Source organism: Arachis ipaensis, chromosome B6 (assembly GCF_059453495.1).
Source record: "Arachis ipaensis isolate K30076 ecotype BB chromosome B6, ASM5945349v1, whole genome shotgun sequence".
NCBI classification, from domain to species: Eukaryota; Viridiplantae; Streptophyta; class Magnoliopsida; order Fabales; family Fabaceae; genus Arachis; species Arachis ipaensis.
Genome location: NC_142441.1, coordinates 111,306,705 through 111,330,017, shown reverse-complemented (window position 1 = coordinate 111,330,017; position 23,313 = coordinate 111,306,705). Strand labels below are relative to the sequence as shown.

Below are 23,313 nucleotides of genomic sequence, written 5' to 3'. Positions count from 1 at the left end.
CTAACTCTAATCCTTCTCTAGAAAGGGATTAGGACTTGTGAGTCAGAGTTGGTATTAGTTACTTGACTTTCCTTTATTAGTTAGAGGATAACTAAGTAGAAGCAATAACTTTTTACTATTATACTTGGAAAAATCAACAAGGATAGAGATTCCGATTAATCTTCTCCTTGTCAAGGCCTTTTACTTCAACTATCTAATACCTCTTATCATTATTTGCTGCTTTAATTGATCGCCGTTTATTTTTCCATTTCCAATCCTAGAAATTTCTCAGAAAATTCATGACCAATAAATTGCACTCTTTTGTCAACTCTTTGGGAGACGACCTGGGAATTCTACTCCCAGTTAATTGATTCTAAATTGTGACAACTCTTTTTAAATTGACAAATGGGAATTTCGTTGGTTAGGAACTGTACTCACAACGCTACTTTTATAAGGATTTCTTAACCGGCATTTTCCCGCCCATCAATTTTTGGCGCCAATGCCGGGGAGTTATAACAATGTGCTAAATTATTGGTTGGTGTAAATATTTTTTTTATTTACATAATTGCAATTTTTATTTTATTTTTATTTGTGTGTTTTTGGTTATTAGTAGTTTTATTATTAAATTTTCTTAATGTATTTTATTACCATAAGCTTAATGTTTGTTGCTTTGAATGACGCGTTCATTACCGGATCCGAGCTTAGCTACATTTGATTCTGAGATTGAAAAAACTATTTCACGTATTAGGCGAGCTCGGCGACGGTTAGCCTTTGAGGGTGGTGAAGGGGTTTCTACCAATTCACCAGTTTTATCTAAGGTTGAGTCTGAAGTGTCATTTGAGGAAGAAACAAGCTCCTCTTCTACTGATTCTGTTGATTTAAGTGCAGGTAATATGGCGGAGCCTAGAAGGATTACTCTCCAGGAAGTAGGAGCTCCAGACTTTACACTGCAACCATATAAAATGCGTCATCTGAATTTGGCTGTGGATTTTGAACTGAAGACCGCTCTGATTAATCTACTGCCCAAGTTTCATGGCTTACCTGCTCAAGAGCCGATCAAGTACCTTAGAGATTTTCAGACAGCATGCTCAACTACTAGGCGGCATGGTGCGGATGAGACTACTATTTGGTTATATGCCTTCCCATTTTCTCTTGAGGAAAAGGCAAGGGAGTGGTTCTACACTCAACCTGAAGAAGTTGTTACTAATTGGGATCTGCTCAGAAGGAAATTTCTGGACAAGTACTTTCCAGCTGAAGTTTTAGATAGACTGAGGAAAGAAATTTTCTGCATCATCCAAGGCGAATCAGAAACTCTTTACAAGTATTGGGAACGCTTCAGGAATCTCCTAGATTAGCTATTTTTGCCAAGGCATGAAGCCTCAAGACAAGACTATCTTAGATGCTGTGAGTAATAGCTCTCTGACTAAGTACAAGACAGCGATAGAAGCGTGGTAACTGATCACTGATCTAGCTGAGTCTACCCAAAATGTAAGGCACAGGAACAACCATCCCAAGGCTATTGCAGAGGTTTTCTCTCGTAGTGAGACAGCTGCTCTCACAAAGACTCTGGGAGAGATGACCAACATACTAAAGCAACTCCAACTTAATCAACAACAACCTCAGCCTCCTCCACAACAACAGTGTCAACAGTTGGTCCCTCAGAGAGTGTGTAGAATATGCGCTTGCTATTCTCACTACACTGATGAATACCCACAACTTCAACAAGAAGACAACACCTTGGTGGCTACCAATATTTACTACAACCGTCCTAATCAAGGGTATAATCAACAAGGTGGTAATTATAACCAAGGTAGGAACTAAAATCAAAGTTGGCAAGACAACTCCAACCAAGGATGGAGAGACAATTCCAACCAAGAGTGGAGAGATAATTCCAACCAAGAATGGAGGGACAACTACAATCAATGAGGCAGAGACAATGGTGGAAATCAGAGGTGGAACAATAACAACAACTATCAGCAGAACTGGTATCAACAGAACCCTCTATACCAACAGCAAAACCAAGGCCAAACTTACCAAGCACCTCATCAAAGGCAAGCCCAAGCACCTCAAAACAACTAACCACAAGCCCCTCAAATTACCTACCCCCTTCTTCCTCTAATGATGAGATGCTTCGCTCTATTGCGCAAGGACAAAAAGACCTTCAGAATACAATTAACTCTAGCATCACCGGTCTTACCTCCACTATACAAGCTCTCATATCCCGCATAGAACTACCCTCTACCGCCAATAGTCAACCTTCAAACTCTAGTGCACTCCCCTCTCAACCTTTACCTAACCCCAAAGATGGAATCAATGCCATTACTTTGAGGTCCGAAACTACATTGTAAGAGAGGAGTCCCGAAGAGCCAAGCTCAAAAGAAGACATTCAAGTTGAAGACATTGTTGAGGTAGAAGAAGTTGAAGAAGAGGAGGAGGTACAAGATGCGGTTGAAGAAGAAGCAGTTCAACCAAGGAATGGAGTACCTAAGGAAGATGAAGTTACAAGAGAAGTAATTCCCATTCCTTTTCCATACCTTGCTAGGAGGACAAAGAAGCAAGTAGAGCTAGACCCCAAGATGGTGGAGATCTTCAAAAAGGTTGAGGTAACTATTTCCCTTTTTGATGCTATTTGCCAGGTACCTAAGTATGCTAAGTTTCTAAAAGATTTATGCATGAATAAAGATAAAATAAATGATTTAGAAATTATTTCTCTAGGTAGCTCTATTTCTGCTTTAATGGGTGATATACCGGAGAAGTATGGTGATCCTGGTCCTTGCATGGTTACTTGCACTATAGGGGTGTACAATTTTTTGATTACATGTGTGATTTAGGTGCATGTGTGAGTATTATGCCATTATCTGTATATGATGCCTTGAGGCTTCCACCCTTGAAAAGGTCGGAAGCACATTTTGTTTTGGCAGATAAGAGCATAATCTCAGTGGTTGGCATCGCGGAGGACGCCCTAGTGAGCATTAAGGGGTTGACATTTGATGTGAGAATTATTGCCAGTTAGAATCAATCAAAACTAGAATCAATTTGTTGGTAGCATAGTCTAAACCAACAATGAATTCTCAAGATCAAATTTCAAATCCAAAGGATATGTCACAATTCAAAACCAATTCATTTCCGGGAGTTTCAATTCCCGGGTCGTCTCCCAAGGACACTTGAGACCAATGAGTGTGGAATCTTGGTTATGAGGATCATGGGATTTTCAATAAAGAGATAAACATATAAAGCAATGAAAGAACATGCAAAATTGTAATAAATAAACCAATAAAGGAATCAAAGAAGTAACTATGCAATATAGACAAGTAAAGTGTAAAAGGAACTAATGTAATGTGTATAAAAAAACTTAAGCATAAAAGGTATCTTGGCTTGGACTGAGCTAAGGGTCCTTTCCTTGTTAGAACCGTAACTATGCCAACTAGAATGGATCAATCTCACTTGATTAACCCTCACATTGGAGAGAAAGTTAAATGAGCATAAGTGTTCTTAACCCACAAATCCTAAATTTCTTGCCAATTGCGTTAGCAACAACATAGCGTTAGTGGGAACAAGAACAATTAACAATCCAAAATTAACACTACATTCCAACTTTCGGAATCCAATTGCTCACTTTCCCCAAGCCAAGAGATAGAAAACTAGCCCAAAATTATACTTGACATTTTGTCAAATACTTGGTGGGCAAAAACCTTAAACATGGGAAAAATGAGAAAAAGCTTGGAGCCAAAAGCAACAAATGATCTCAATCAACAATAAAGACTCAAGAAATTATGTAACAATCATCAATTATCAAATTCATCAACAAGAAATGGAAATTGCAAAAGAAAAGTGAAATTGAACTATAACTTGAATTATAAGAAAGTGTAAGAACAATGTAACTATAAAGAGTAGTAACAAAGAGATACTTACAATGGAAATTAGCAAAATCCAAGATCAAAAATGGAAATGGCACTTGAATGTAAAACCATAGTATAAACCCTAGTAGAGAAGATGATGAAAAAAACTTAAAGAAAAACTATACTAAAGCTATCTACCACTACTCCTAAACTATACTAATGTTATGCTATGTTATGGTCTTCATTTTTCCTTCCTTATGAGCTAAATGGCTTTAGAAATGGGCCTCCAAACCACCAAAATTGCGAGTCACGTGAAATTTTAATGAAGGCATGTGCGTCCACCTGTGCGGACGCACAGATGTGTGCGTCCGCACACTGCTGAAAATCTCTACCCGTGCGTACGCATAGGAGGTTATGCGCACACACACTAAGGCTGCGTTTGTTTTCGAGAATAGGACAGGACAAGACACTAAAAACAGGACAGGACAAGACACTGATGGACAGAGACACAAAATTTTCTGTTCTTGTATTCTGTTTGGTGATAAATTAGAACAAATTATGAAAATCTAATTTATTCTCATTTTTTTCATTCAAAAAATTTGAGATGAAAAATATAATAATAAAAAATATAATTATGAAAAATTAATCAAAATAATGAAAGAAAAAAAAATAAGTTGTGTCCCTTGTTAGTGTCTCCGTGTCCTTCCTGTCAGGATAGACACAAAATAGACTAATTCAGTGTCTCTGGACACATCGTCTCTGTCCATATCTCCTCTGCCAAACATAATTTTGTGTCTCTGTGTCTATGTCTCAGTGTCCTGTCTCTGTAAACAAACGCAGCCTAAGCAATGCTTGTTTGAACGTGTGACATGCACGGTGCGGCCCACGCGCATGCGTGGCTCTGATCTGATGGCTGTGCGTACGCACACTAGGCTGAGCTCTTCTCCTTTGATTCTTCATTCTTCCTCCACTTTGAATGTTCTTCTTCCATTTTCTCCAAGCCATTCCTACCTTATACCTCTGAAATCACTCACAAATAACATCAAGGCATCAAATGGAAGGTAAAGGGAATAAAATTAATCAAATTAGGCCCAAAAGAGAATGTTTTCATAATCAAGCACAAATTAGAAGGAAAGTTCAAATGCATGCTATTTAGTGGAATAAGTGCAAGTTTATATGATGAAATCCATTCAAATTCAACCAAAAATCATCATCAAATATGGATTCATCAATTCCCCCACACTTAAACACTAGCATGTTCTCATGCTAAACACACTCAAAGGAGATAGATGAAAGAAAAACGATTTATTCTATGTACTACTTAAATGCATGCAACTATCATAAAGGTTACTACCAATATGTACTATGAAAAGAGTTGGTAAAACAAACCATGAAATTCCAATCCATCACAAGAAGGCTTTGGGGCAAATACAAAGAGTTTATGCACTAAAACCAATATCCGAAGAATTGAATTGAACTTTTCAAAACTAATCAACAAACAACTTGCAAGAAGATACAACATGAGATGCAAGAACATAGAATTGAGCGATCGAACCCCTCACCGGATGTGTATTCACTCAATTTGCTCAGTGTTTAGGGCTTAATCACTCAATTCCCCTTTTATCATGCTTTTCAAAGATTTGCACTTCATCTAACAATCAACTAGTATTTGATGCATGAAAGACAAATATCATGAGGTCTTTGGAGGGTTGTAATGGGGCTAGGGTTTAGGTAGGGTAAATATGGTCATGTGGGATTAAAGAATTAGTCTTTTGATTAGCTTAAGTGTCCACCTAATCCTATATTACCTATATATTCATAACAATGCATCCTATCTACCCAATTTTCTCCTATCTCACTTTACTCATGCACTTTCTTTTCGAAACATGAACATATGCATTCTTTATTTCAACTTTTTATTTCACTTTCTATTATGCACATTTTTTTTGAAATTATTTCTTGTCTTCGTTAACACAAGAGATGCATATGACCTAAAACAAAGAGCACATGAGCATTTTTCAATTGCCAATTTTTCACAATGAGTTCCATGCCTCTATCACCAATGCTTCCCAACAATTCCCCCTACACTTAGAATATACACACTAATCCACCCAAGCTAATCAAAGAGTAATTCAAGGACATCAATGGTTTTTCGCTTAAGGGGAAATAATGTGCTAAAATCATAACAAAAGGGAATTACAGGCTCAACAGGAGTTCACAATGGTGAGTACAAGGGTTGGCCATATAGGTTGGTGAGTTTTACATTAAAGATGGCCTCAATCATGCTAAATGCATCCAAACAACAAATACAGGATATAAAGAATCATGCAAATCAATTATCACAATCAAGAAAAAGGAGTAAAATCACACTAGAACAAACATTATGGTTGAAAAATGCAACCATCTATCAAGGCTCAAATCTTATAAGGTATGTTGTTCTAGCTCTTTTCTATGTTCCACAAACAGAATACTTCGAGCAAGTCAAAAAACACAAAATTTTTCTTCAATTCAACCGATGGTATGCCCTAAGAAGGATTTCATGGAAATTCCTTGGTGTTTCACCAAACTTATTCATTCTATTATGAAATCATGCAAACATTAACTACCATATAACTATGAACACTAAAGGGATATATATAGACAAACTAACTAAGATGCAATAAAGATAAAGCTACTAAAATTTAGTAAAAAGAACTAAAAGAGTATTGCAAAGTGGTTTGAGAAAAGAAATTTTTAACTCCACGAAGTCAATCCTCCCCCACACTTAGTTCTTGCATGGTCCTCCATGCTTGCTTCAGATCCGGGAGAATGAAAACTTCGGGGCCACCTTCAGCTAGTGGTATCGGGAATGGGTTGGTCACTTTCTTCATACTCCTCCCCAACTAGCTCGAATAAAGCCTCGGGAGTTGGGCCAGGGTCTCTTCCTTCTAGCTTTGTCGCTATCCACTCAAAGCGCTTCTGCTCCAAATGCTCTATGCGGTGGATATCGTGCAAGATATCTCGAAATAAATCCGGAAGAGTCCAGAGAACTGGTAAAAGAGTTGATGAGGTTGGTAGACTTGATGGTGGTGCTACTGGTGCCTTCCTCTTCGAGGGTGTCTTTGCTAATGATCTATCCAATTCTCCCCTCGGAATGAACTTGTTGCCTCTTGGAAACTCGAACATGATGTTCATTGGTTGCCTCTCTACCCCACTGCGTTTGCTAAGTGCTTCACCATCGACGGAAATGGAATGTTGGTATTTTTCTTCTCAACCAATTTCCAAATCGATTTGCGCAACAAAGGGACAATGGCTATATGCTTCCCTTGCATAATAGCCCAAAGTAGCAAAGCAGTTCTAAATCTGACATGGGTAGTGTGGGTGCTCGAGATGATGTAGTCCACCACAATCTGATGCCATATACGAGTTTCAGCATTCAAATCAGAGTATGCAATAGTAGTGAGACCAGAATTCCTCCCTTTGCTATACTCCCAAGATGCACGAGGACGGCCTATTCTCTCAAGAATGGGAGTCAGAGATATTCTTCCTTCTCAAGCGGAATGTGGGGGATGTTCAGAATAGCTTCTAGATCTTGATTGGAAGTATCCAACATATTTTCCCGGAGGAATACTGACTCCACTTCCCAAGATTGGTAGTTCGCATAAAATTTCCGCACCATAGTTTCATTGACTTCAATGGATTCTCGCTTGAGAAATTTCCAATAAAGTGAGGCAATCCTTTGATGAATAGTCACCTTGTACTGGCTTGGAATCTTCAACGGCCGCTCTCAATGGATTGCGCGCTTCTCAATAGCCTCGTATTGAGAGTCGGCTCTTCGGTTAACCAAGGTATTCGGTTTAGCACCTTGGCGATTCCACCAAACAATAGGAAAGCGATTGGTAGTTTGCACATCCGGTGAAGTAACCGGTGCCTTACCCTTCTTTCGCATCTTGAAAACAAAATAAAAAATTTTTGAGATCATAGGGCAACAATAAAACAAAATTATTGAGGGAGCCCTAACAAGGTTAAAGGAAGCTCTAAAAATAGTGTGATTTACAAAAGCACAGTGTGTATATTCCAATGATGCGCGTGGTTGGAACACACACCGGCCGGATACCACGGCAACTACACTGTTTACTGGACAAAGCTCACTACTTCTCAAATAAGTGCTTAAGTTGCAAGGCTAAAGCATGGACATAAAAGCAACTTCAAGCTTGCACCAATTAATTCATTAACACGATCTGAATGTAATGGTCATTGACGTTGTTGGCAAGAAATTTCATTAGCAAAAGAGTGTACAACAACAATAACCATTCATTCAAAGTGAAGTGTCAATTGCTCATCCTCAAGAGGTGGTAACCACATGTGCAATGTTCTTAAGTTAAGGCCAAAGGATGTTTGATCAAGACATCATCTAAAGTTGAACAATTGTAAAGTGATTACCGAATCTAAATTCCGAGATGAATAATGACAATTGAATTTCACATAACATAATGCACTTGTAACCAAAATCACACATCAACAAACAAGGAAATGCATTGCTGAATTCACTTAACTACCATCAAAAGTCATAAATGAAGTTGCACAATTCATACAATATGCCTAACAAGAGATAATTTGAATACATATGATGGCCATGTCATTAGAATCAAACAAAATGTTCAGTGAGGCATTTCATCAACCATGTGATATGAAATGTGCAAGCTTAACACAATTGATGCTCAAATTCAATCATAATCAACCCATAATCAAATATCAACACTTGCAATACACAAAAGACAAAGAAAAAATACTAAATTCAATCTAAGCAACATGAAAACAAGATCAAAACAATTGCAAAAATCAACAAAAAAGGAAGATAAGAACTTGAAAATTGAAGATTGAAACAAACAAGAAATGAGGAAGAAACAATGGCACTTCTTATAGCCACTACGAGTTGCGGCGGTTGGGTTCACCGGAAAAACGCCGGAGAGGGAGAACTCACCGGTGGTGAAGAAAAGAAAAGAGAAAGGAAAGAAAGAAAGAAAAGAAAAGAGAAGAGAAAAGAGAAATGAGAGAGAAAGGTTATGAGAGAGAGAGAGAGAGGTGGTGGTGGCTTGATGGCGGTGGTGGCCGGTGGCAGGGTCGCCTGGAACTGAGGGCTGTGGTGAGAGGAGCAGCAACAGCAAGAAAAAAAGAGAGAAAATAAAATTGCTGCTCAACAGGGTAGGTTTCCCTGTTAACGCTCAAAAAGAGTCGTGTGCGGGCACACAGAGGCCTGTGCGGATGCACAGAAAGCAGAAATTACAAGGGTTACGAACGCGCACAGCATGCGATCACCGCGACCAGAAGGGGTGTATAAGCGTGTGCGGATGCATAGCAGTGAGCGCGCACACAGTAGTTGCAAGAAAGAGGAGTGTGTGCGTACGCATAAGCTGGTGCGTACGCACAAGACACGAAAAGGTTGGGGATGCAGGCGCATAAGTACGTGCGCTCGCACAAAAAGCTTCTCTTCTTTTTTTTTTTTAGGAATTGCTTGAGGTACAGAGTCGTGTGTGCATGCGCACATAGGTCCGTGCGCATGCACAGGGACAAAGATAGGGGAAGGTTGTTTACGCGTACAGCTCATGATGATGCTCCCACCAGAGGGGTTGTCAATCGGTGTGCGGGCGCACACGTCTGTGCGACCGCACAAGAAGCGTGATAAGAGACAGTCGTGCGTACGCACAAGGCAGTGCGCACGAACAAGGCATCAAAAATAGGGCAGCGCCCACACACAAGCAGTGCTGGCGCTGCGACTAGAGGATGCTGCAACAAGTGTGTGAGCGCACAAGGGCGTGCGCTCGCACAGATGATGGAAAATGCAGTTTTGTGCGCGCGCACAGGGTGGTGCACACGCACAGGTGCCCTGTTTCACAATTTTTTTTTCTTTTTAAAACTAAGGTTTTTTCCTATAGCATAGCAACATACCAATCCCAAATCATACAGACAAGCAAATTTCATGATCCACAAGCAATCCAACTTATTCAATCCAAAAATACCAAATCAAAACTAATCTAATCATCATACCATAAGAAAGCAACTAATTTAAAGAGCTATATACAAAAAGACAAAGTTGGAACAATGTTACCATGGTGGGATTGGTTTAAAGTCCTAAGTTGGACTTTGCATGGCTTCATTGGTCACTTTGAAACTTCTTCAAGGAGGAAAATCTCCAACTCCTTGGTATTCTTGGGTTGAGTGTGATCTCTTGAATCGGACTTCTTGGCATCCTTCTCTTCTTCTTGCTCTTTGCCAACCTCAATCACTTCATCTTCGACTATATCGCACCCAAAGATTGAATAGAATTCGAGGATGGGTTTCCTGGATTCCTCCAATGTGAATCTTGCTACATTGCCATCAGCTTCAAAAGATTAGACTCCTGAATGTGCATCTAGCTTGAACCGGGATGTCTTTAGAAATGGCCTTCCCAGTAGAATGGATGATTGGCTCCTTGGCCTTGAGTGGTTCCTTCTCATCTTTCTCAACATCTTCCTCTTCATCCTTCATCACTCCCATATCTTCTTCCACCTCTTCCTTGTGGGTTTTCTCACTTAAACTTGTAGGCACAACACCAATTTCATCCAACTTGGTGCCGCTCCTAAGGGTGATAGCATTGATGCTCCCTTTAGGATTCGGTTGAGGTTGTGAGGGCAAACCACTAGAAGTTGAGGCTTGTTGGGCATTTTGTGTAGTTGGAGGAGAAAGAGTCAAATGGGTGAGTGCTTCGGAAATTGTAGCCATATATGCTTCTTGTTTCTTGTGAAAGTCCCGTTGCTCTTGCATAAAGGTTTGGAGTGTGTCATTCATGTAAGGTTGATTAGGAGGAGGACCTTGATTGCCTTGAGGAGGGATAGGTCTACTATTTGGGTGTTGATACCTCCCTTGAGGTTGAGATTGTGGGGGTTGTTGGTAGGATTGTTGGTATTGTGGTTGACCTTGAGGAGCTTGATGAGAGTAGGCTTGTTGGCTTGGGTAAGGTTGAGCTTTTGGGGCTTGGTTCCACCTGTTAGAATTATCCCTCCACTCTTGGTTTTGACTTCCTCCATGTTGATTGTAGTTGGGTCTTTGTGGGTATGGATTGGCTACCGCTAATGTAGTGTCCTCTTAGAGTTGAGGGCACTCATCAGTGTAATGGTTGTTACAAGCACAAATACGGCATGATCTTGGTGGTCCCTCAATTCTTGGAGGTTGAGGTGGAGTAGATAGCAAAGCTTGGGGAATTTGTTGCCCTTGGGTGATTTGTCTCAACAAAATTGTCATTTCATCGAGGATCTTTGTCAAAACGGCATCTTCGGAAGGAGAAACTTCACTTAAAGCTTTTGGTTGTGGGTTTTTTGCCCTTGAGTGTTGAGTGGAGTCCGCCAAGTCCGCTATGATCTCCCAAGCTTCCTCGGCGGTCTTGTTTTTGGTGAGGGATCCTCCACTAGAGGCATCTAGGAGAAGCTTATCTTGGGTGTTCATCCCTTGACAAAAATAGCTAATAAGGACCAACTCGTTAATACGGTGGTGGGGGCAAGCTTCCAACAACTTCTTGAATCTCTCCCAATACTCATAAAGAGTCTCCCCATCTTGTTGCACAATGCAAGATATTTCCTTCCGCAGCTTATCTGTTTTCTGTGGTGGGTAGAACTTTTTCAGAAATTCCTTACGCAACAAGTCCCAATCAAAAATCACATCTCCCGGTTGAGTATAAAACCATTCTTTCGCTTTCCCCTCCAAAGAGAAAGGGAAAGCGAACACCAAAACTGCTACTTCATCTGCACCATGTCGTCTCGCAGTGGAGCATGCAACTTGAAAATCCTTAAGATGCTTAAGAGGGTTGATAAACCCCATTTTTAGGGTTTATCTTGTGCTTAATTTAGTAGATTCTATCCATTATTCTCACACTTATGCACATAAATTGCATGTTTTACATTTTCCTTCCTAATTTTGTGCTATGATTGAAAATATGCTTCTTTGGCCTTAAATTGCTAATTATTAATCCTCTCTTATTACCATTTGATGCCGTGATATGTGTGTTAAGTGTTTTCAGGGTTTATAGGACAGGAATGGCTTAGAGGATGGAAAGGAAGCATCCAAAAGTGGAAGGAATACAAGAAATTGAAGGAATTGCTAAGTTATCAAGGCTGACCTCTTCATACTAAATCGACCATAACTTGAGCTATAGAGGTCCAAATGAGACGATTTTAGTTGCGTTGAAAAGCTAACATCTGGGGCTTCAAAATGATATGAAATTTGCCATAGTTGTCATGCAGTTAAGTGATGCGCACGAGTGCATTATGCATACGCATGACGTGCGCCACGTGCAGAAATTACAGAAGACGCTTGGGGCAATTTCTGGGCTCCTTTTGGCCCAGTTCCAAGCCCGAAAACACATATTAAAGGCTGCAGAGTAGAGGAATCAAGGATACAACTTTCATTCACATAATTTTAGGTTTTAGATGTAGTTTTCTAGGGAGAGAGGCTCTCTCCTCTCTCTAGGGTTTAGGGTTCTTAGTTTAATCCTTTTCAATTTCTACATTCTATCTTATTTCACTTTAGTTTCTCTTCTACTTTTAATTGTTCTAGCATTCTAGTTTATCTATTTTCCTTGTTGATTACTTTAATTCCCCCATTTATTTTATGAATTCTCATGTTAGATTTAATTTTTTACTTAATGCAATTTGAGGTATTTCATATTTATGATTGCTTTCTTCAATTTCTGTTATTGATGCTTGCAATTGGTTGTTTGGATTTTATTATCTCTTATTGCTTTTCTATGCTTTTATGTTATGCCTTCCAAGTGTTTGATAAAATGCTTGGGAGGGTTTTAAATTAGCTTTTTATGTTCTTAGCTTAGATTGAGTAATTGGAGACTCTTGAGTTATCAAGCTCTTTTGTTGATTAGCAATTGAAAGTTGCTAGTTGATTTGAATTCCACTAACTCTTGTCTTTCCATAGGAGTTGACTAGGACTTGAGGAATCAAATTGATTTATCCACTTGACTTACCTTCATAGTTAGAGGTTGACTAAGTGGGAGCAATGGACAATTGATGATGATAATGAGGATAGGACTTCTAATTATCAATCCTTGCTAAGACTTTTCTTAATTACTAGTTTACTTTCTTGTCATTTACATTCCTTGTTCAACCTTTACAAAAACCCAAAAATATACTATCCCATAACCAATAATAACTACACTTCCTTGTAATTCCTTGAGAGACGACCCGAGGTTTAAATACTTCGGTTTTTTTTTTATTGGGTTTGCTTTAGTGACAAACAATTTTATTTGCATGAAAGGATTATTTGTTGGTTTAGAAACTATACTTGCAACGAGAATTCATTGAGGAATTCTAAACCGTCAAAAATTCATTCATCAAAATGGCACCGTTGCCGGAGAATTGCAAACGTGTGCCTTATTATTGGTTATTGTGAATATTGTGAATAAATTTGCTTTTTGGTTTCTTTATTAGTTGTTTCTAGGTTTAGGAGTTTAGTTTCATTATTCCTTATTAGTTTTTGTTTTTATTTTCTCTTGATACTATGAATTCTCACCCCTTTGGCTATGAGTTTGGTCACAATTATGTTGTAGGAAATGGAAGCTACAATGAGAACATGCATCAAGGTTGGGAGAATCAAAGATGGGAGGAGTCACAAGGATTTGATCAACCCTTTCGGCAACAACCTCCTCCAATGTGCCATGAGCAATAACCATCCTACGATGTATTCCAAGGCAATGGTTATGGTGGACCTTTTCGTGACAATCAACCTCCACCAATTTACTATGAGCAAGAGCCATTCCGAGGTGCGTACCAAGACAATGGATATGGTGGACCCCCTTGTAGTTACCAACAAGCCCCACCATATGCCTATGAATCCCCTCCTCAATATAGCTTTGAACCACCATACCCACAAGCCCCTTTCCACCATTCACCTCCATATGACCCTAACCCTTATCCACCACACCAACCACTATATGAACCATACCCAGAACCACCACCTCAATATACACCATCTCCATACCCTTATCAAGAAGAACCACCTCCGTATTGTGAGCATTTTCTCCCGACAAATGAACCTCCTATCCACCCCAAGCTCCCAAAGATAATACCTTTAGTGTTATTCGCCAAGGGCAACAGGAGCTTCAAACCACACTTACCTCTGCTCTCACCGGTTTTACCTCTACTCTCCAAGCTCTTATATCTCATGTGGATCCATCCTTTATCCCAATACTCAACTCTCAAGCTCTAGTGCACTTTCTTTTCACCCATGTCCATCAATCCAAGAGCAACATGATCCAAATTACGCTATTAACATGGAACAAGAGAGAAAGGATCATCTTAGGGACGTAATGGATCGAGTTCACGTATACATACTTCAAGAGAAGCAAGAGGAGGCCCAAAAAGTGGAGGTAGGAGAGACCCTTGAAGATGAAGGAGTAGTTAAAGAATTAGGGGGAATTAAAGAAAGTTGTCAAGAGGTGGAAGTTATCAAAAACCGAAATTATCGAAGAAGAGGAAGTGGTTGAGGACTTAGTAGATGCGGAACCTCCCTGGAAAACTTAAGTCATAGAGCCTCCTTCCAAGACGTTTGAATTTGATGTTGAGGAGGGTGTACAACCTCCAAGGCATATCATGGTTGAAGACTTTGAGGAGGTTGATCATGAGATGGGATCAATAATTAATGAGTTTTTACCTACAATTGAACCCTCTCACATTGAACTAGAGGAAAAGATTAATGTTGCAGAAGCTTGTCAAGAGGTGGAGATCATCATAGAGGAGCCGAAGAGATTGAAGCATACATTGGCAAGGCTGCCACTGGAGATACCTCCCCCCAAGCCATTACCATCCAACAAAATATTCAAGTGGATAAAATTCTTATCCTTAAACTGTACCTTCCCTCTTGAATATGGTCTGGTTGAAACGGATGGACAACTTAGAGCTATCTGCAGTTTTAAGAGTAAAAGGGAGACGGTTAGCGGTTGGCAACAGCATCCTAGGTTCGTTATGGCTGGGAGCTCAAGGCCTAATTGCAAGGGTTGGAATAATTCTCAATTGATTGGGTCTAGGAGGATGTTTGGTTGCTTAAATGAGAATTCCAAGGATAAACCACCCGGTTGGAACAATGATGATCAACTTGAAGACGGGTGTAGAAACAAGATTTGGGGATCCCGGCATACAAGAGGATCAACTTTGGGAGCTTGAAGCTTGTAAAGAACTTCATCAAGGCTTGGAGAACTCACTTGGAGATGTTAGAGCTTATTGGAAGTCCAATCATTGGTGGAAGTTTCAAGATGAGTTCAAGCACAAGCCACCATGACAAGGAGCTCACCAAATGTCCAACTTAAGGACAATAACTAAAATGGCTAGGTGGGAGACAACCCACCATGGTATGATCCTCCTTTTTATTAGTTTTAATTTATTTCTGTCAGTCTTAATTTTCAGTCCTGCATATTTACTTTTATTTTGCATTAAAAAAAAGGGAATCGACGCGCAAGTATCTGCGACGCGCACGCGTCGTACGTGTATGCGCAAATGAACAGAGAGTTGCGCGAGAGCCGAGCGGGAGGGGTGCTAGGCACATAGCCAGACCCACGCGTACACGTGCCACACGCATACGCGTCCCCTGCAATTTTGCCAATCCACGCGTAAGCGTCAGTGACGCGTACGCATGGAATGAAAAATCGGCGTAGTAAGGTCATTGAACAGAGAGTTGGGCTACCAATGTGCTGGAGTCGCGCGAGTAGTCATGCGTACGCGTGACCGACGCTCGCGCGTCAGTGTTCATTTTTGGCTACCCACGCGTACGCATTGGCGACACTTACGCGTCACATGGCTAGTTCAGTTTTCACGCTTACGCGTGATGCATGCGTGCGCGTCGCACCCTGTTTTTCATTTCTTACTTCTTTCTCCTCTCCTTTCTCCTTCTTTCCTCCTCTTTTCTTACTTTCTTCTTCTTCTTCTTCATTTCTTTAACTTCTCATCCTTATTCTCTTTTATTCTATTTTCCTTATTGCATTTGCATACTTTCACTCGTTGCCTTTTAATTTTGTGCATGTTTTTATTTTCTTTTCTAAATTTGATGCTTTTTCTTCGGTGTTGAATTTTCTTGCTCAACTGTTGAATATCTCTTGTATTATTCTGAAGCTTCATGACTTGTTTTATTCTGACTGGGTATTATTATTCATAAGTCAATGCTAATCTTTTATGATACTTGCATTCCATTTGTATTGATATGCACTTATACTATCTTGCATTACCCACGCTCTCTCCCCTATTGTTGTAATTTTTGCACTATTGATATGCCATTTGCTTCTACTATTTTCTCACTCACATGTTGTAGCTACCATGTAATTGAGACCTCATTATTTGGCATTAACCCAACCATATTTTATTTTTTTTTCTATCTTTGTTTTTAGGTTACTTTTCTCCCATTTTCTCTTTTTTCAGGATGGCCACCGGGAAGGGAACCGAAAGATGTTTCAATAAGGTGACAGACAAGTCCATCTGCACAATCTTCGGAGAAAAGCATCAGTTGTAGCCACCCATCCACTTGCACATCTTAGCATGCACCGAGGACGGTGCACTCTTTAAGTGCGGGGAGGTCGATACCGACTTCCGTGGGTTAGTTATTTCCTATTTCAACACCAATGTTTAATTTTCCTTGTTAAATTAGTTGTTGCATTTGCATGTTTGATTGCATTTTGTTTGATTTTGTGCATGTTCTTCTACCACTACTTGGTTGGAGTGATAAGTTATTTTTCAAGACCCTTTTTATAGCATTTCACTAATTTAAATTAAAACTTTTTTTTGTTAAACTTATTTGAAGATTGTAATTTGGAACATGGTTTATAGCTAAGAACACACAACCTGTGAGATTTTGAGCTTAATTATATGGTTACATTATTTAACCATGATTTTTATTCTTGTGTGTTTTCTTCTCTATGATTGTAATCTATAGTTTGTTCTATTCTATATGTCCATTGTTTAGCGTATTTGCATGCATACATATGATTGAGGCCATCATTTGTTATTAGCTCACTTACCCCAAATAGCCTACCGTTTTAATTACCTTTGTTTGCCACTTTGAGCCTTTTAATCCCTATTTGTTCTATATTTTACCACATCACTAATCTTAAGCAAAAAAATAATTAATTATCCCATTTGAATTTTTGGTTAGTGATGAGCGGATAATTTATACGCTTTTTGGCATTATTTTTAGTATATTTTTAGTAGGATCTAGTTACTTTTAGGGATGTTTTTATTAGTTTTTATGTTAAATTCACATTTCTGGACTTTACTATGAGTTTGTGTATTTTTCTGTGATTTCAAGTATTTTCTGGCTGAAATTGAGGGACTTGAGCAAAAATCAGATTCAGAGGTAGAAGAAGGACTGCTGATGCTGTTGGATTCTGACCTCCCTGCACTCAAAGTAAATTTTCTGGAGCTACAAAACTCAAAATGGCGCGCTTTCAATTGCGTTGGAAAGTGGACATCCAGGGCTTTTCAGCAATATATAATAGTCTATACTTTGGCCGCGTTTAGGCGACGCAAAAGGGCGTTGAACGCCAGTTTTACGCTGCAGTCTGGAGTTAAACGCCAGAAACACGTCACGAACCAGAGTTGAACACCAAAAACACGTTACAACTTGGCGTTCAACTCCTAAAGAAGCCTCTGCACGTGTAAACTTCAAGCTCGGTCCAAGCACACACCAAGTGGGCCCCGAAAGTGGATTTATGCATCAATTACTTACTTCTGTAAACCCTAGTAACTAGTTTAGTATAAATAGGACTTTTTACTATTGTATTTATATCTTGGGACGTCTAGTTCTTAGATCATGGGGGCTGGCCATTCGGCCATGCCTGAATCTTTCACTTATGTATTTTTCAACGGTAGAGTTTCTGCACTCCATAGTTAAGGTGTGGAGCTCTGCTGTTTCTCATGAATTAATACAAAGCACTACTGTTTTTCTATTCAATTCAACTTATTCCGCTTCTAAGATATCCATTCGCACTTCAACATGAATGTGATGATCGTGACAGTCATCATCATTCCCTATGAACACGTGCCTGACAACCACTTCCGTTCTACCTTAGATTGAATGAGTATCTCTTGGATTCCTTAATCAGAATCTTCGTGGTATAAGTTAGAACCCATGGATGGCCATTCCTGAGATCCGGAAAGTCTAAACCTTATCTGTGGTATTCCAAGTAGGATCTGGGAAGGGATGGCTGTAACGAGCTTCAAACTCGCGAGTGCTGGGCGTAGTGACAGACGCAAAAGGATCAATGGATCCTATTCCAGTATGATCGAGAACCGACAGATGATTAGCCATGCAGTGACAGCGCATTGGACCATTTTCACTGAGAGGACAGGATGTAGCCATTGACAACGGTGATGCCTAACATACAGCTTACCATGGAAAGGAGTAGGAAGGATTGGATGAAGACAGCAGGAAAGCAGAGGTTCAAAGGAACGAAAGCATCTCTATACGCTTATCTGAAATTCTCACCAATGAATTACATAAGTATTTCTATCTGTATTTTCTGTTTATTTATTATTATTATTCGAAAACTCCATAACCATTTGATATCCGCCTGACTGAGATTTACAAGGTGACCATAGCTTGCTTCATACCAACAATCTCCGTGGGATCGACCCTTACTCACGTAAGGTTTTATTACTTGGATGACCCAGTGCACTTGCTGGTTAGTTGTATCGAAGTTGTGACAAATTATGAATTAAGATTAGAGCACCAAGTTTTTGGAGCCATTACCAGGGATCACAATTTCGTGCACCAAGTTTTTGGCGCCGTTGCCGAGGATTGTTCGAGTTTGGACAACTGACGGTTCATCTCGTTGCTCAGATTAGGTAATTTTCTTTTTGTTTTATTTTCAAAAAAAAAATTTCTTCAAAAATCTTTCAAAAAAATTTTTCCTTTTGTTTTCGAAAATTATTTCAGAATTTTTAAGAAGGAATTCTAGAGTATCATGAAGCATGTAGAAGCCTGGCTGGCTGTAGAGCCATGCCTAAATTCATTTGGACTGAGGCTTCCAAGTCATCATTACAAGAGCAAGCTAGTTGTTGCTAATCAAATTTGTTATTGTATGATTGATTTGTATCTTCTAAAGCTTGGCTGGCTATTAAGCCATGTCTAACCCTTGGATTGGAGCTTTAGGCCAACATTGAAAGATTCCTGGAATTTTTATTAAAAATTTTTGAATTTCTTATTTTCTTTTTCCTATATGTTTTTTGAAAAAAATATACAAAAATCTAAAAAAATTAATAAAATCATAAAAATCATAAATATTTTATGTTGTTTGTTTGAGTCTTGAGTCAATTTTTATGTTTGGTGCCAATTGCATTTTTTCTAAAAATTTATGTATTTTTCGAAAATTCATGCATTCATAGTGTTCTTCATGATCTTCAAGTTGTTCTTGGTAAGTCTTCTTGTTTAATCTTGATGTTTTCTTATTTTGAGTCTTTTGTTGTTTTTCATGTGCATCTTTGCATTCATAGTGTCTAAGTATTAAAGATTTCTAAGTTTGGTGTCTTGCATGTTTTCTTTGCATCAAAAATTTTTCAAAAATATGTTCTTGATGTTCATCATAATCTTCAAAGTGTTCTTGGTGTTCATCATGATATTCATAGTGTTCTTGCATGCATTCATTGTTTTGATCTAAAAATTCTCATGCATTGAGTCTTTTTGATGTTTTTCTCTTTCTTCATTAAAAATTCAAAAATAAAAAAAATATCTTTCCCTTTTTCACTCATGAATTTTCGAAAATTTGAGTTGACTTTTTCAAAACTTTTTAAAATTTATTTGTTTCTTATGAGTCAAATCAAATTTTCAATTTAAAAATCTTATCTTTTTCAAAATCTTTTTCAAAAATCAAATCTTTTTCATTTTTTCTTATTTATTTTCGAAAATTATAAAAATATTTTTCAAAAATCTTTTTTTATTTTATCTCATAATTTTCGAAAATATTATCAACAATTAATGTTTTGATTCAAAAATTTCAAGTTTGTTACTTACTTGTTAAGAAAGATTCAAACTTTAAGTTCTAGAATCATATCTTGTGATTTCTTGTGAATCAAGTCATTAATTGTGATTTTAAAAATCAAATCTTTTTCAAAACTAATTTCAATCATATCTTTTCAAAAATATCTTTTTATCTTATCTTTTTCAAAATCATATCTTTTTAATCATACCTTTTCATATCATATCTTTTTCAAATATCTTTTCTAACTTCTTATCTTCTTATCTTTTAAAAATTGATTTTCAAAATTTATTTCAACTAACTAATTAACTTTTTGTTTGTTTCTTATCTCTTTCAAAACCACCTAACTACTCTTTCCTCTCTAATTTTCGAAAATACCCCCCTTCTTTTTCAAAAATTCTTTTTAATTAATTAATTGTTTCAATTTTAAATTTTAATTTTAATTTTATCTTAATTTTCGAAAATCATTAACTCCTTTTCAAAAATTATTTTCGAAAATCTCTCTCTCTCATCTTCTTCTATTTATTTAATTACTTACTAACACTTCTCTTCATCTCATATCTCTGCTCTCATCACCCTTGTGTTTGGATTCTCCTCCCTTCTCTTTCCTTACATTACATTCTTTTCTTCTTCTACTCACACAAAAGAATCTCTATACTGTGACATAGAGAATTCCATATTTTCTTTGTTATTCCCTTCTTTGTCATATGAGCAGGAGCAAGGACAAGAACATTCTTGTTGAAGCAGATCCTGAACCTGAAAGGACTCTGAAAAGGAAACTAAGAGAAGTTAAAATACAATAATCCAAAGACAACCTTACAGGAATTTTCGAACAGGAAGAGGAGATGGCAGCCGAAAATAATAATAATGCAAGGAGAATGCTTGGTGACTTTACTGTACCTAATTCCAATTTACATGGAAGAAGCATCTCCATCCCTACCATTGGAGCAAACAACTTTGAGCTGAAACCTCAATTAGTTTCTCTGATGCAGCAGAACTGCAAGTTTCATGGACTTCCATCTGAAGATCCTTTTCAGTTCTTGACTGAATTCTTGCAGATATGTGATACTGTTAAGACTAATGGAGTAGATCCTGAAGTCTACAGGCTCATGCTTTTCCCTTTTGCTATAAGAGATAGAGCTAGAGTGTGGTTGGACTCTCAACCCAGGGATAGCCTGAACTCTTGGGATAAGCTGGTCACGACTTTCTCAGCCAAGTTCTTTCCTCCTCAAAAGCTCAGTAAGCTTAGAGTGGATGTTCAAACCTTCAGACAGAAAGAAGGTGAATCCCTCTATGAAGCTTGGGAGAGATATAAGCAACTAACCAAAAAGTGTCCTTCTAACATGCTTTCAGAATGGACCATCCTGGATATATTCTATGATGGTCTGTCTGAAGTAGCTAAGATGTCATTGGATACTTCTGCAGGTGGATCCATTCACCTAAAGAAAACGCCTGCAGAAGCTCAAGAACTCATTAACATGGTTGCTAATAACCAGTTCATGTACACTTCTGAGAGGAATCCTGTGAGTAATGGGACGCCTCAGAAGAAGGGAGTTCTTGAAGTTGATACTCTGAATGCCATATTGGCTCAGAATAAACTATTGACTCAGCAAGTCAATATGATTTTTCAGAGTCAGAATGGAATGCAAGCTGCATCCAACAGTACTCAAGAGGCATCTTCTGAAGAAGAAGCTTATGATCCTGAGAACCCTGCAATAGCATAGGTAAATTATATGGGTGAACCTTATAGAAACACCTATAACCCCTCATGGAGAAATCACCCAAATTTCTCATGGAAGGATCAACAAAAGCCTCAACTAGGCTTTACTAATGGTGGAAGAAACAGGTTTAACAATAGTAAACCTTTTCCATCATCCACTCAGCAACAGACAGAGAATTCTGAGCAGAATCCATCTAGCTTGGCAAATTTAGTCTCTGATCTATCTAAGGCCACTTTGAGTTTCATGAATGAAACAAGGTCCTCCATTAGAAATTTGGAGGCACAAGTGGGCTAGCTGAGTAAGAAGATCACTGAAACTCCTCCTAGTACTCTCCCAAGCAATACAGAAGAGAATCCAAAGAGAGAGTGCAAGGCCATTGATATAACAATCATGGCCGAATCCAAGGAGGAAGGGGAGGACGTGAATCCCAAGGAGGAAGACCTCCTGGGACGTCCAGTGATCAACAAGGAGTTTCCCTCTGAGGAACCAAAGGAATCTGAGGCTCATCTAGAGACCATAGAGATTCCATTGAACCTCCTTATACCCTTCATGAGCTCTGATGAGTATTCTTCTTCTGAAGAGAATGAGGATGTTACTGAAGAGCAAGTTGCCAAGTACCTTGGTGCAATCATGAAGCTAAATGCCAAATTATTTGGTCATGAGACTTGGGAAGATGAACCTCTCTTGCTCACAAATGAACTGAGTGATCTGGATCAACTGAGATTACCTCAAAAGAAACAAGATCCTGGAAAGTTCCTAATACCTTGTACCATAGGCACCATTACCTTTGAGAAGGCTCTATGTGACCTGGGGTCAGGAATAAACCTCATGCCACTCTCTGTAATGGAGAAACTGGGAATCTTTGAGGTGCAAGCTGCTAGAATCTCATTAGAGATGGCAGACAATTCCAGAAAACAGGCTTATGGGCAAGTAGAGGACATGTTAGTAAAGGTTGAAGGCCTTTACATCCCTGCTGATTTCATAATCCTAGATACTGGAAAGGATGAGGATGAATCCATTATCCTTGGAAGACCCTTCCTAGCCACAGCAAGAGCTGTGATTGATGTGGACAGAGGAGAATTAATCCTTCAACTAAATGAGGACAACCTTGTGTTTAAAACTCAAGGATCTCTCTCTGTAACCATGGAGAGGAAGCATGAAAAGCTTCTCTTACTGCAGAGTCAACCAGAGCCCCCACAGTCAAACTCTAAGTTTGGTGTTGGGAAGTCTCAACAATACTCTGAACATCTGTGAGGCTCCATGAGAGCCCACTGTCAAGCTATTGACATTAAAGAAGCGCTTGTTGGGAGGCAACCAAATGTTATTTAATTATTTTTATTTTATTTTCTCTTTGTTATTTCATGTTTTATTAGGTTGATGATCATGTGGAGTCACAAAAACTACTGAAAAATCAAAAACAGAATGAAAAACAACATTGAAAATAGAACACCCTGGAGGAAGGGCTTACTGGCGTTTAAACGCCAGTAAGGAGCATCTGGCTGGCGTTCAACGCCAGAACAGAGCATGGAGCTGGCGCTGAACGCCAGAAACAAGCATGAAGCTGGCGTTCAACGCCAGAAATATGCTGCATATGGGCGTTGAACGCCCAGAACAAGCATCAATTTGGCGTTTAAACGCCAGAATTGCATGCAAAGGCATTTTACATGCCTAATTGGTGCATGGATGTAAATCCTTGACACCTCAGGATCTGTGGATCCCACAGGATCACCTCAGGATCTGTGGACCCCACAGGATCCCCACATACCTCCACTCACCTTCCCTCCTCATAATCCCT

The 23,313-nt window shown here is 38.8% G+C and overlaps 2 non-coding genes across 2 annotated transcripts; one reads left to right on the top strand and one right to left on the bottom strand.

Moving 5' to 3' along the window:
• Positions 1-11,316: 11,316 nt before the first annotated feature.
• Positions 11,317-11,423, top strand: LOC148562316 (small nucleolar RNA R71). Its single transcript, XR_015886596.1, has one exon. It is a non-coding gene; the product is annotated as a small nucleolar RNA R71 (small nucleolar RNA).
• A 9,615-nt stretch (positions 11,424-21,038) lies between these two features.
• Positions 21,039-21,146, bottom strand: LOC148562315 (small nucleolar RNA R71). The gene has a single exon (XR_015887190.1). It is a non-coding gene; the product is annotated as a small nucleolar RNA R71 (small nucleolar RNA).
• Between the last annotated feature and the right edge of the window lie 2,167 nt (positions 21,147-23,313).